We start from the raw sequence: 12,989 nt of genomic DNA on the forward strand, positions 1-12,989 counted from the left end.
TTTATATAAACGTGCGAGGTCGTTCAGACTCGAATTAAGCTTGCAGTCGGCGACAGTTTTTCAACAGCCAGAAACAGTTTAAGATTATCAGCGTACACAAGACTGCCACCGATATCCAATCTGAGTGACATTATTGAAGAATAGTGAAAACGGAAATGGTCCCATATTAATTCCTTGCGGGACACCAGAGAGTTTTTCTTAAACAAAAATTTTGTTTCGTCTTACGTCTATTGTAGTCAACCACCGAACGAAAAGTTTAATCCAACTGGTTTTCTAACCGGATTGAGGAAACTGTACCCCCGAGCAAGCGCGTCTATTAATCTAATAGAAACAAACAACGTGACGTGCAGTGCCTTGTAAGTAGCAAGCCCTAATAATCCGCTCTTTCCACTTTACTTTTAAGGAGAAATGAGTCGTCATTGATTCTGTAAATTTCAAAAGCAGTTTTTTTTTCTTCGAAATAAAAATTCTGTCCATGAAAATACATTGTGTATGTTCAGATTGGCAAGAAGAATACAGTGAATACATTTTTAAAAACAGACTCAGTTTTGGGCCAAAAAACTGCTTTCGAAATTGGGATTTTCGACGAAAAGTCAACGATTACTCATTTTCCCTTAAATCCTCTTTCATACGGGAAAAAAACTTGCTTTCCATTACTCAGGAATAAAATTGAACGAATCAAAATGATCCTTTTAACAATTTTTCACTTCATCCAAAACGTCTCTGGTTTGAGGAACATAAATTGTATCAAACAATTTAAATATGCTTGTTTGGAAGATTTTACCCAAACTTTTGCCAGAAGCTGTCACACTGTGCGTCATTACCGCTTTCATCGTCGCGCCGGGTATGTATCTTTTTCTCGGCACACGTTGGAAACGTGGTCTCCAAGACCGGGGAGGCTGACTTTAATTACAGGAGAGAGCATTTTCATGAGCGGATCAGTGGCATTTAGTTTAGGTAGGGCACGGGAGGGTATTTTCAGCCTATTTAGCGATGGCATCTACTGTTTCGGCCTATGGCCTAGTTCTAGTGGAAGAACAGGTGATTTTGACGTTGTTTGAATGAAAAGTACTAGATTACTTACAGTCTTGAGCAAATAGTTATAACACATCAAAATTGTATGTCGGCAAAGTATTTTTATTGGCGAAAGAAAAGGCAAATAGGCTGAATTTAGAAACCTTCTGAAAATACCCTCCCGTACCCTACTTGCTGAACATTTGTATGATACCCACGTTGGTGGTGGCGACGCGTCGCGTCCGTGGTTCGACAGGCAGGGTAGTAAACTCTTGTTGATTGACAAGGGGCTTAAGAGAGGCGATCAACACGCATTAGAAGAGAAAGTGTTTATAGGTAATTAAATGCTACAAACTATGTATTTGAGTCAGCTTTAGGAAATTGCTTCATTTTTCGGCTGTTTTCGAATTTATCACAACACAAAAAATTTTCTACCATCTGGACCTCGCTGAGATATAAGGAATATAAGTTTGTACACTTTTGGAGAATTTTAAGCAGTTTCAAACAATTTTCTATTACGTCAACCTACTTATAAAACCACGCATGTTTGGAGCGCATAATTTGATTTCCCAAACAAAAGCTATTTGCTGGAATTGATTTGAAATAAGTTGAAAAACTTTTTTGTTTCCACAGCTTATGAAATTAAAAACAAAATTCTGCATGCAGTACAGTGTCCTCGTTCGCTTGTCTCCACTTTCTGTTGACAAAAGGATGCTTGACCGGTACAGAATCTGTACTACAGATGAAGCTAAAACATATTTTGGTCTAACCAGCAACAAGCTGCTGGTGCTGGTTGCTGCTGTGCTGTGCTTCAACGCCTTTCCCGGAAGAGAAAGTTAAATTAGTTCAAGCAAAAATTTACACCAAAGTGCATCCTACAATCAGTGTTCCCAATGTTGGTGACAGCTGTTCGAAGTTCGAACTATCCCCTCTGTCCCTGCATGACTGTGCATTCTGTGCGGGGGTGAGGCAGACATTCGAGATGCAATTCAGCATACAAATAACGATGGTTTGAAGAAGTTAAATTACGTACACTCATTTCACGGTCAACTGTTTGAGCTGCGGTACAAAGTTTGTACAGACTCAATTTGTCCGGTTATTGGTATGATTTGAGTTAGGCTGCTCGAAGGATGAAACTAAAACCTAAGCCTGAAGCCTTCCGTTCCGTAACCACCGTTCATTGCTTGGTTTTTGAACGTAAGTACAAATTCAGCTACTGGCGCTGAATGCGGCGGTTTCGGTTGAAATCAGATTCTGCCGGGGTGAGGTTAGATTACTTGGCCCAAAGTGAACACAGCTCTCGGTTCAGGTGGTAACGCAAACACTTGCCCCTCTGCATGAACAGAATTATTAGCATCGATTCATTGGGTTGAAAGGATCAGCAAACACAGCGAAGCAAAATTTATAAACATTTGCTGCAGTCCTTTAACTAATTGAACTGTGGTGGTTGCAATGGATGTCCTGGTCCTGGTCCTGGTACCAAGTGGAGTTCGGTTCGGTGAAAAGCAACAGATGCTGTAGGTAGGTACAAAGTAATAACATGAAAGAGTTACGTTGGATTGTCCGTTGCTGGGGAAATAAATCAACCCGTTCAGAGAAAGTTTGCTTTAATTGCGTTGAACTTCGTTGTGTAATTTTTTCTCTTGTTAAAAGTGAGTTAGCTTCGGAAGTATTTCTTTACTGGTTTGAAAAAAAAAGGAATGGTTTCAGTGCTCTTTGAAAGATAGAAAGGGGAAATTTTTCTGCGATAAAAATATTAAATAGTAGCTACTCTATGAATTTGAAATAACTAGATTATGTTTGATGTCGTTTTTCTTATGAAATTGCAATTAGTCTTTATGCAGAAAACCAGATATCCGAACGGAGAGCCCGCATTGAGCTGTAGACTCCCAAAAAAAGTCAACAATACTAAGAATAGAACTAATATAAAATCCAAAATATACCAGTGAAACTGTCACTAACTTCGGATTCAGAACAAACCTTACGAATAACTCAGTCACTTCTATCTAGAGCCGAAGCGTGACATTGGGGCGCTCTTGGCAAAGACCCGACTTAGCCAGTCCGCCGTTTTTTAAATCAATGTTCCCTCCAGAGCACAGTGGTCCAAACAGCGAAATACGTGATCGTTTGCTGTAGCGCCGAAACGTGAAGTTTTTCACATACAGTGTCTTTAGGAACATTTCTTTGTATAATAAGCCCCTTATTGTGACAGAAATCTTTGGGTGATTAATTCCCTTAAAAGTGAGATACGAAATTTATTTTCTCGTATATTCGAGATACAGGAATATTACTTTCTGCAAAGTTGTAGTAAATATCAATACAAATAGCTTTGTCAAAGACACCATACTTGTATCTCTTCATGGAAATTGTCTATGAAGAGTTATTCATGGACAGACCCTTCAAAACAGTTTTTAAACCCTGAGTTATTCTGGTCAACTTTTACGTGTTTATAGTGTTCTAGAAAGTTGTTTATCTTGTTAAAATCAATGTTTTTGTAGAACATTATTATACGTGATTTTCCGAAGTTTCGGAGATATTGAGCATTTTTGATGAAAAATAGTACTACTTTGCGCTTAAATATTTCCCAAGGTGGCAAATGGTGGCAGATCAAACAACTCGTACTTAAAAGTACAACAAAAAGATGTGTTGCTTATTTTATTTTTTGTTTGAGTAAAGTTAATTGTTAACTGCTTGTCAATTCGTGTTTTCTAATTAAATAGACTAAAAAGTCATTCCGAGAAAATTCGGTCTTCTGTGACTGTTGTTGAAATTCGGCCATTTGGATTTCGGCCATTCGTGATTCGACCATTTGTGTTTCGGCCATTTGGTACCAGCCCATTATGAGTGGGATCTTTTGAAAAGACACCGATCGAAGGTATTGAACAAAATAGACTTAAGTTAGTTATTGTGAAGTTTTTCTGTTATTAATTGCGTCAAATAATTTTCAGTCTTCATTCATTTTCGACTCGAAAATAGGCGAAAAAATGGCTGGGAACTCAACTTGTTAGAAAGAGATTGTCAACATAAACAAAATGGCGTTTATTGCATCCGAAGTACATTTTAATTGTTCGATAAACATGACTGAGAAAGATTTTTAAAACAACTATAACTTTTGAGGATACAAACAGATACAGTCAATTGATACTTGATTTGAGGTTTTTTGTTGTACTTTTAAGTAGGAGTTGTTTGGTCTGCCACCATTTGCCACCTTGGGAAATATTTAAGCTCAAAGTAGTACTATTTTTTATCAAAAATGCTCAAAATCTCCGAAACTGCAGAAAATCACTTATAATAATGTTCTACAAAAACGTTTATTTTAGCAAGATAAACAACTTTCTAGAACACTATGAACACGTAAAAGTTGACCAGAATAAGTCAGGGTTTGAAAACTGTTTTAAAGGGTTTGTCCACGAATAACGCTTCATAGATAATTTCCATGAAGAGATACAAGTATAGTGTCTTTGACAAAGTTGTTTGCATTGATATTTACTACAACTTTGCCAAATGTAATATTCCTGTATCTCGAATATACGGGAAAATAAATTTCGTATCTCACTTTTAAGGGAATTAATCACCCAAAGATTTCTCTCACAAGAAGGGGCTTGTTATACCAAGAAATGTTCCTAAAGACACTATATGCGAAAAACTTCACGTTTTGGCGCAATATCACACGATCACGTATTTCGCTGATTGGACCACTGTGCAGAGGTGGGCACCGCTAACCAAAATTTTAGCTTCGCTAACAGCTAATTCGCTAAATCAAAACGTTAGCTTCGATAACCGCTAACCGCTAAATCAATCAACAATTTAGCGGAAGCTAACGCTAACCGCTAACAGCTAAATTTGTTAGCACTGTAGAATCAACATTACTTAAGCGAATAGCGCTGATTTCGGCAATAAAAGATAATTTTTATTTCAAAGGTAGTAATAAAATTTCAAGTTTTTAGTAAAAATACAATGAAATCAGAATAAAGGGAATTAGCAGGTAGAAAATTTGTAAAAACATATTTTGTTGATAATAATTGTCCTTGGTTGTTGTGAAAACTTTATTGAGTTGATACTTGGCCCAACACTTATGAATTTATTAAACTAGTGATGTCCGAGAAAATTGAAAAATCTCCCTTGATGTTTTCAGTGAATGTAGGAGGCCTCGAATTTTTTTAAATATCGATTTATTTGAGCCCGCGTACAAAAGTAGTCCTCTACGGACTTGAGACAGCAACTTTGTTTACGGAAGTGCACTTGCCGTATTTGAACGAAAGGTATTGCGAACTATTTTTGGCGGAGTACAAACGGATAGCGGAGAGTGGCATAGGCGTATGCACCATGAGTTGTAGTCACTATTTGGAAAAAGTTGGGAGACTACTGTGGGCCGGCCACATCGCAAGGATACCGAACGATTGTGCAGTAAAATCTGTTCTCTACAAGAGCCCCACTGGCACCAGGAATAGAGGGCCAAACGAGTTAGATGGCTTGACCAGGTTGAAGCCGACTTGCATGTGCCGAGACGCGTAACGATTTGGAAACGAGTAGCCCAGGACCCAGAGGTGACATTGCGATTCTCGTTTCGAGTGATTTTGGTTCGCTTCGAACACGTTAAACGAATGGGCGAAACGAACCAAAATCACTCGAAACGAGAATCGCAATGTCACCCCAGAAGTACAATGGAGAGGAATTCTTGATACGGTGAGAGCCACCCCGGCTCTTGGCTGGTAAAGTACGTACAAAAGTTTGGAATTTGGAACCCTTCAACTGAAGCCTGTGTGATATTTCTCACAAATTTTCCTTCTGCCAAAAAAAGTTAGCGGTTTATTTAGCGGTACATAAATTTAGCGGAAGCTAACAAAAACGCTAACGGTTATAAAAATTAGCGAAAACGCTAACCGCTAACCAAAATGTTAGCTGAGCTAATTAGCTGTTAGCGGATTAGCGGAATTGTGCCCACCTCTGGTTCCCTCCAAGATTATTATTTTTGATAAACAACCAACCAGACTCTGTGTTTGCACTATATTCTGGACCACATTTTTTATCAGATTTTGTTACAAATTTGGGTGTAAATTTAAACTACATTCTGGACCGAACCTTGGTACACACTTTTTAATCAGATTTCAGGACCAGATTCTGGAACTGGACCACAGCAGATTTTGGACCACATTTTTGATCCGTTTTTTGGGCTCCAAAATTTTGATCTGTTTTTAAACCAACAACTAGTATCAACTTTTGTTTCAGATTTTGGTTAGATTCCGGAACAAATTTTGAACCACATTTTTTTCAGATTTGGACCAGATTTTGGATAAGACTTTAGATCACATTTTTCATGAAATTGTGAACCAGATTCTGGACCTGGACCAGATTGTGGAACTTGCCCGAATTCTGGACCACATTTTTTGGGAAAGACTTTGATTCAAATTTAAGTCCGGATTCTGAAACGTGACAAATATATAAATCAGCTTTTGAACAACATTTTTAATCAGACTTTATATCACCAACCAGATTTTGGTTCAGGGTTTGAACCAGATTCTGGACTTGGACCACATTTGTTATCAAATTTTGTTCCAGATTTTGTAACAAATTTAGGAACAGATTTTAAACCAGATTTTGGATAATATTTTGAACCACAATTTTGATCAGATGAAGGATCAATTTTCAAGAATGAGGTTCTTCTGGACCAAGACCAGATATTGGACCTGGACCAAATTCTATACCTTAACCCCATTTGGTCCACATGTTTTTAGCAGACTTCGGACCAGACTTTGGATCAAATTTTGAGCCAGATTCTGAATCTGGACCAGGTTATAAACCAGATTATGGACCACATTTATAATCAGAATTTTTGGGTCCCAGGTTTTTGATCAGCTTTTAAACTACCCACTATCATTAACTTATGTCTCAGATTTTGGAACAGATTTAGGTTAGATTCCGAACCAAATTCTAAACCAGATTTTTGATAAAATTTTTGACCAGATTTTGGATACGATTTTGGATTAGTTTTTAGACCACATTTTGATCAAATTTTAGACCAGTTTCTGGACCACATTTTTATCAGATTTGGACCGGATTTTGTGATTACAGTTTTATTAGATTTCGGCAATATTTTGGACCACATTATGGACCTGAACCAGATGTTGATCTTCCATTAGATTCTGGATTCTGGATCAGATTAGATTTTGGATAATATTTTGAACCACACTTTTTACTAAATTTTAAACCAGATTTTTGAACAGATTTTTGACCAGATTTTGGACCACATTTTTGATCAATATTTGAACCAGATTTTAGACCTGGATCAAATTGTGGATAATGCCCTGATTCTGGACCACACTTTAACAGATTTTGGACCAGATTTTGAATCAAATTTGGGCAACCTTTTATTAAGACTCCAAACCACCAACCAGATTTTGTGAACCAGATTCTGAATCTGGACCATAATTTGGACCTGGATTAGATTGCAAACCATATTTTTTTTATCAAATTTTGTTCCAGATTTTGTAACAAATTTAGGAACAGATTTAAACTAGATTCTAAACCAAATTTTGGATTACATTTTTGATTAGATTTCAGCAGCATCTACAAATTTACTGAATAAAGTTTTACTGTATCTTTTGTATATACCGTGCTACAATGCTAGTACCTTATTAGTGACTAAATGAATGCTCATTTAGTTACTAGTGACATACTAGCGTTGTAGCATCATAACTACAACAGATACAGCAAAACCTTGTTCAGCAAAATTGAAGATGATAACTTGTTCTACAAATGCTCCATACACAACTTTGTCAAATTTTGCTCGGCTGAGACGGCACTGTCAAGTGAATCAAAATTGAGTCAAAGTGAACGAACAAGTCTTGGATTTCAGTCATCTTTTTCACCAGATTCTGAACCAGATGTTGATCACCTATCAGATTCTGGGCCAGATTTCGAACCATTTTGAATAATATTTTGATTTTGAACCACATTTTTGGTCAGATCTTGGATCAGATGTGGGAGCAGCTTTTGAACCATCTTCTGAACCAAGACCAAATTATGGACCTGAACCAAATTCTAAACCAGAGCCACATTTTGGATCACATTTTTGGATCAAAATTTGGACCAGATTATGGAACTGGACCTGGTTATAAACCAGATTGTGGACCACATTTTTATTCAGAATTTTTGGGCTCAGTTTTTTGAACAGTTTTTGACTAACTATCATTAGCTATTATCAACTTTTGTATCAGATATTGGAATAGCTTTAGGTAAGATTCTGGATCAAATTTTGAACCAGATTTTCGACCCGATTTTGAATCAGATTTTGGATTAGATTTTGGACCACATTTCTGAACAAACTTTAGACCAGATTTTTATCGGATTTGAATCAAATCAAATCAATCATTTGGACCGGATTCTGGACCTTTCCTCGATTCTGAACCACATTTTTATCAGATTTTGGACCAGAATTTGAATCAAATTTGAGTCCTGATTCTTGATCTGGACCGAGTTTAAACCTGACTTTGGGCTATATTTTTTATCATATTTAATACCACCAACCAGCTTTTGGGTCAGAATTTGAGCCAGATTCTGGACTTGAACCGTATTTTGGACCTGGATTAGATTGCGAACTACATTTTTTCAAATTTTGTAATGAATTTAGTAACAGATTTAGACTAAATTCTAAACCGGATTTTGGTTTATTTATTTTTTTATCAAATTTTGTTCCAGATTTTGTAACAAATTTAGGAATAAATTTAAACTAGATTCTTAACCAAATTTTGGGTTACATTTTTGATTAGATTTCAGCCATTTTTCGCACCAGATTCTGAAACAGATGTTGATCACCTATCAGATTCTGGGCCATATTTCGGACCATTTTGGATAATATTTTGATTTTGAACCACATTTTTGATCAGATCTTGGATCATATGTGGGAGCAGATATTGTACCACATTCTGGACCAAGACCAGATTATGGACCTGGACCAAATTCTAAACCAGAGCCACATTTTGGTCACAATTTTTTTAGCAGATTTCGGACCAGATTTTGGATCACATTTTGGATCAAAATTTGGACCAGATTATGGAACTGGACCGGGTTATAAACCAGATTTTGGACCACATTTATAATCAGAACTTTTGGGGCCCAGTTTTTTTTAACAGTTTGACTAACTATCATTAACGTCTATCAACTTTTGTATCAGATTTTGGAACAGATTTAGGCAAGATTCTAGACTAAATTTTGAACCAGATTTTCGACCTGATTTTCGATCAGATTTTGAATTAGATTTTAGACCACATTTTTGAACAAACTTTAGACCAGATTCTGGACCACATTTTTATCGGATTTGAATCAAATCAAATCAATCATTTGGACCGGATTCTGGACCTTTCCTCGATTCTGAACTACATTTTTATCAGATTTTGGACCAGAATTTGAATCAAATTTGAGTCCAGATTCTCGATCTGGACCCAGTTTAAACCTGACTTTGGGCCATATTTTTTATCATATTTAAAACCACCAACCAGCTTTTGGGTCAGAATTTAAGCTAGATTCTTGACTTGGACCGTATTTTGGACCTGGATTAGTTGCGAACTACATTTTTTCAAATTTTGTAACGTATTTAGTAACAGATTTAGACTAAATTCTAAACCGGATTTTGGTTTTTGTTAATCAAATTTTGTTTCAGATTTGTAACAAATTTAGGAATAGATTTAAACTAGATTCTTAGCCAAATTTTGGATTACATTTTTGATTAGATTTCAGCCATCTTTTGCACCAGATTCTGAACCAGATGTGGATCAGCTATCAGACTCTGGGCCAGATTTCGGACCATTTTGGATAATTTTTTTGAGTTTAAACCACATTTTTGATCAGATCTTGGATCAGATGTGGGAGCAGATTTTGAACCACATTCTGGACCAAGACCAGATTATGGACCTGGACCAAATTCTAAACCTGAGCCACATTTTGGTCACAATTTTTTTTAACAGATTTCGGACCAGATTTTGGATCACATTTTGGATCAAAATTTGTACCATATTATGGAACTAGACCGGGTTATAAACCAGATTTTGGACCACATTTATAATCAGAACTTTTGGGGCCCAGTTTTTTTTAACAGTTTGACTAACTATCATTAACGTCTATCAACTTTTGTATCAGATTTTGGAACAGCTTTAGGCAAGATTCTGGACCAAATTTTGAACCAGATTTTCGATCAGATTTTGAATTAGATTTTAGACCACATTTTTGAACAAACTTTAGACCAGATTCTGGACCACATTTTTATCGGATTTGAATCAAATCAAATCAATCATTTGGACCGGATTCTGGACCTCTCCTCGATTCTGAACTACATTTTTATCAGATTTTGGACCAGAATTTGAATCAAATTTGAGTCCAGATTCTCGATCTGGACCCAGTTTAAACCTGACTTTGGGCCATATTTTTTATCATATTTAAAACCAGCAACCAGCTTTTGGGTCAGAATTTAAGCTAGATTCTTGACTTGGACCGTATTTTGGACCTGGATTAGTTGCGAACTACATTTTTTCAAATTTTGTAACGTATTTAGTAACAGATTTAGACTAAATTCTAAACCGGATTTTGGTTTTTGTTAATCAAATTTTGTTTCAGATTTGTAACAAATTTAGGAATAGATTTAAACTAGATTCTTAGCCAAATTTTGGATTACATTTTTGATTAGATTTCAGCCATCTTTTGCATCAGATTTTGAACCAGATGTTGATCACCTATCAGATTCTGGGCCATATTTCGGACCATTTTGGATAATATTTTGATTTTGAACCACATTTTTGATCAGATCTTGGATCATATATGGGAGCAGATATTGAACCACATTCTGGACCAAGATCAGATTATGGACCTGGACCAAATTCTAAACCCGAGCCACATTTTGGTCACAATTTTTTTTAGCAGATTTCGGACCAGATTTTGGATCACATTTTGGATCAAAATTTGGACCAGATTATGGAACTGGACCGGGTTATAAACCAGATTTTGGACCACATTTTTAATCAGAATTTTTGGGGCCCAGTTTTTTGAGCAGTTTTTGACTAACTATCATTAACTATTATCAATTTTTGTATCAGACTTGGGAATAGCTCTAGGTAAGATTCTGAACCAAACTTTGAACCAGATTTTCGACCTGATTTTGAATCAGATTTTGGATTAGATTTTGGACCACATTCTTGAACAAACTTTAAACCAGATTCTGGACCACATTTTTATCGGATTTGAATCAAATCAAATTAATCATTTGGACCGGATTCTGACCCTTTTGCTCGATTCTGAACCACAGTTTTTATCAGATTTTGGACCAGAATTTGAATCAAATTTGAGTCCAGATCCTTGAACTGGACCGAGTTTAAACCTGACTTTGGGCCATATTTTTTATCATTTTTAAAACCTCCAACCAGCTTTTGGGTCAGAATTTGAGCCAGATTCTGGAATTGGACCATATTTTGGACCTGGATTAGATTGCGAACTACATTTTTTTATCAAATTTTGTAACACATTTAGTAACAGATTTAGACTAAATTCTGAACCGGATTTTGGATTACCTTTTTTATTAGATTTCAGCCATATTTTGGATCACATTTTGGACCTGAACCATATGTTGATCTTCCATCAGATTCTGGGTCAGATTTCAGACAGATTTCGGATCAGATGTGGGACACAATTTTGAACCACATTCTGGACCAAGATCAGATTTTGGTCCTGGACTTGATTTTGGTACCACATATTTTTCAGATTTGGTCCAGATTAAAGCAAATTTTGGGCTACACTTTCGATCAGATTTTGGACCAGATTTTGCACCTGTACCAAGTTCTAGACCTCAGCCACATTTTGGTCCACAGTTTTTTGGCAGACTTCGAACCATATTATGAATCAAAGCACTTTACCATTATCTCCCACCAGATTTAGACCTCTATACGTGTTACCACGTTATCATTGAGCTTATCAACTACATCACTACAGGTAAAAGCCATGGCGGGAAACTGTCAGCAGTGGAGATCTCTGACTTCATTGTTCTGCCGGACCAGCGGACATGGTCACATAAGTAAGTAAGTTTCTGTATGTTCCGTTAATGTGAGCTTATTATCATATATGAGCATATAGGCTTCTTTGACGTTGCCTACTGTTTTCAACAGGTTTGTCTTTGGTGACCTGACTGCAGCCTCCCAAAAGCCACCAAAATGTGGTGTTCGATGTCACCAGCGCTCGATAGAAACAGAGATTAGGGAGGTCCAGTGAAGGTGGATCAAATATACTTTGAGGAGAGGTTCGAGCGAAATCTGCAGGAGGCACTCAGGAGTAATCTGCAGTGAAAATGCAAAAAAGATAGACGCAGAGACTCAAGGCAGCATACTCTAGCCAATTATAATCAGGCTGTTGTTACAAACCTATCCTGGCGGCAAATAAAAGGCTCCTATAAAGCCCGCTAGGTACTGCTTCACGAAATCTTTCCAATTGGAGATAAACGACGTAACAAGAACTGGGAGAGTATCTCGAAGGCGATGTTGATTAGCGTACTGCGGTGGTAAATGGAGCCATCGAGCTGTTTGCCTATTTTGTAGATGGAGCAAACCGCACCTTTACTTCCGATGACAAGGTCCCTACTTGATGAGATGCGGAAACGTGGATCTGCAAGATCCAAAGTTCAGCAGGTCCTTGATAGTCAGACAAGAACCACTATTCATAGCGTCAATCTTACCGTTTTGTCAAAAAAAAATCCAGTTTCATTGAAAGCTTAACTCAGTATCATTTTCATGTGCTGTAATTTGTAAACTTAATAAAATCGAGTTATAAGAAGTGTTCTTGAACGGTAGCGCATTTATTGTTATGCAAGTAAAACTACTCTTTGCTGCAGAAGATTGAATTTAGCACCAACACAGCAAGCACGAAGTGCGTTAGCTTGAACATTTCATTCGAAATTAGTTGGCTTATAGAAAAGGAATAACTTCATCGATTTTAATCAG

This window comes from Sabethes cyaneus, chromosome 2 (genome assembly GCF_943734655.1).
Source record: "Sabethes cyaneus chromosome 2, idSabCyanKW18_F2, whole genome shotgun sequence".
Taxonomy (NCBI): Eukaryota; Metazoa; Arthropoda; class Insecta; order Diptera; family Culicidae; genus Sabethes; species Sabethes cyaneus.